The 2,557-nt window shown below is 63.3% G+C and overlaps 1 protein-coding gene across 1 annotated transcript in view; it reads left to right on the top strand.

Annotated features, from left to right (window-relative positions):
* Positions 1 to 2,557, top strand: part of CACNA2D2 (calcium channel, voltage-dependent, alpha 2/delta subunit 2) — a 103,183-nt gene that overhangs the window by 75,713 nt on the left and 24,913 nt on the right. The window lies entirely within an intron of this gene.

Below are 2,557 nucleotides of genomic sequence, written 5' to 3'. Positions count from 1 at the left end.
CACCCTGTTCCCACCTGCCATCCCCCCCCCGCGGGCCCTCTCTTGGGCTAAGCTCCAGCTCAGGAGTGTGTGTCAGCCGCCCGCACAAGGGCATGTGGGCCCACAGCCCCCTCCCGTGTCACTGTGTGCAGAATCCACATCGGGGGGTGAGTTCAGAGGGGGGGATTCCCTCACCCCTGCCCAGTTTGAGCAAAATGGCCCATTGAACGCCAGGTAACAGAGTGGGGGGGGAGCAGTGTGGGCCCCAGACTTTAAAGATGCCCCTTTCACCCCAACCAGAGGGTTTCTAGCACATTCAGGCCCCTCCCAGGGCTGTGAGGTTGCAAACATAAGGGGGGGCCCCTGTGGGTAGGGTTGGCCCTTCCCGCTGGGGAGGCCCCGCTCCCTGACCCCTAAACAGCCTCAGAGGAGGGGGTATCACCCTGATTATAAGTGGGAACCCTGACCCCCAGGTTAGGCCTCACTGAGGCTGCAGGATTTAACAGTGAATTGGGGTGACACCTGGGAGTCCTCCTGGGGTCCCTGGGGTCTGCACTCACCGCCCACAACAGCCTCAGAGGAGGGGGTATCACCCTGATTATAAGTGGGAACCCTGACCCCCAGGTTAGGCCTCACTGAGGCTACAGGATTTAACAGTGAATTGGGGTGACACCGGGGAGTCCTCCTAGGGTCTGCACTCACCGCCCAGGATCCCAGAGCTCACATGTGCAGGTCAAGTTCAAGGCCAGGACCCTGTGTGCCATCGCTAGGGGGGGCCTGCCCCCGTCTCACCCAGAGGTGGACACTAATGGTGGACACGGTGTCGTACAGGCCACAGCGGACACGGCCTTTCCAGGGACCCAACAGCCCCACCCTGCCACACCCTCAGCGCCACGTCACAGCAGCCACAGCTGTGTTTCCGTGTATTTGCACACGTGTGGCCTTGCCCGCCACCACCCTCCACCAGGGAAGGGCATGGGCTGGCCTCCACTGGGGGAGAGCTGGGGAGGGGTCCCGCACACGCACCAGGCCTGGGCACAGGCTCCTCAGCCTCCCCCGAGTCCACCGGGGCTGGGCCACCCTCCACCAGGGAAGGGCATGGGCTGGCCTCCACGGGGGGAGAGCTGGGGAGGAGTCCCGCACACACACCAGGCCCTGCGCACAGAGTCCACCAGGGCTGGAGTCCTCCTGTGACACGTTCCCCGGGTCCCTGATCCACCAACATGTGAGCCTCTGCTGCAATCAGGAGTCAAGACAAAGAGAAAAGGGAGCCATTGGCCAGCTGGAGGGGTGGCCACGTAAATGCCCGGGGGCTCCGGGGGCACAGGGGCCTGTGAGGGAGCCTGGGATCCTGGGGGCCTGAGAGCGACGGCCCAGCCGCCCTTTCCTGTCCCCGTGGAAGGTTCCCCCAAAGCTGGTGGGTGAAGCCCCCGCTCACCCGAAGTCCTCCCGCCACGCGGCCTGTGCTCACTCTGAGGGAAAGAGCGCCAGCGCCGTGTGTACGACCCCCTTTTAGATAACAAATCACATTTTCTTCTCGCCGGCAAGTGTGTTGAATTGATATTTTTCCCCTCGGTTTAATGGGTTTGTGTGTTCAGGAATGATCTTCATCAACCGAAACTCCTTATTGTGTTTGATGTAATGTCAGCTTTCATTACGCGCTCAGGGTCGGAGCCGGCAGGGCAGGCGGCATCCTGGAGCTGGTGGGTGGGCGCGGGGGAGGGGTGTTTGAGTGGGGGATGGAGATGTTCGGGAAGGTGGGTTGAACCGGGTTCGAATCCTCTCTGCCCTGGTGTCCTCATGTGTATGGCCAGGTCCCAGGGCCGTTGGGAGGACCCGTGATTCAACGTGTGCCAAGCGCTAGGCAGAGCAGACGCCTCAGACTGCAGCCATCGGGTGGCCCGGTCCTCCATGCATCAGAGGCTGTGGTCCTGCCCGAGATGCCTGGCGGGTAGTCAGTGTCCCAGGCGCCTGCACTGTGCCTGCGGGTCCAGCCAGTCCCCTGCATGCCCAGACCAGTGGGAAACACCTCACGACTCTTCCCTCCAACCGTGGCCTCAGACCAGCACCTGGGCAGTCACCAAGGCCAAGCCCCTCCCGGGAGCATGAGGAGCCTGAGCTCAGAGAGGGAGCAGCGCAGCCCTGAGGTCACACAGCACCTGGGCCCAGCCAGGCCGGCTCAGGGGCAGCCAACGCGGAGCAAGTGCTGGCGCTGTGCTTGCTGTGTTACAGCCACACCCTCGGGGTGCACTGTGTCATCACCCCCACTTTCAGATCACACAGAAACAGGCTCCCGGCGACCGAGGGACCGCAGGGCTGAGGAGCACGGGGGAGGTGGCTCGGACACTGGCCTCTCCCAGGTGCTGGCCCTGCTGCCCATCGGTGGGGGGAGGGTGGCCCTCCTGCAGGGGTGGCACTTGATGGCACCAGATTCACCTCCTGGCGGCCTCTCCCAGCCACGCTCGGTTCTGATTAAAGATCATTAGACATGAAATTAGCCCGTTTGTGTCACGGGCCTCCCGGGTGGCCGGTGATTATGACGTGCAGATGGCCAAGAAGCCGGGCGCCGGGCGGGCCG

This window comes from Myotis brandtii, unplaced genomic scaffold, assembly GCF_000412655.1.
Source record: "Myotis brandtii unplaced genomic scaffold, ASM41265v1 scaffold207, whole genome shotgun sequence".
Classification (NCBI taxonomy): Eukaryota; Metazoa; Chordata; class Mammalia; order Chiroptera; family Vespertilionidae; genus Myotis; species Myotis brandtii.
The sequence above is the reverse complement of the archived record's forward strand: the minus strand, read 5'-3'. Positions and strand labels throughout refer to the sequence as shown.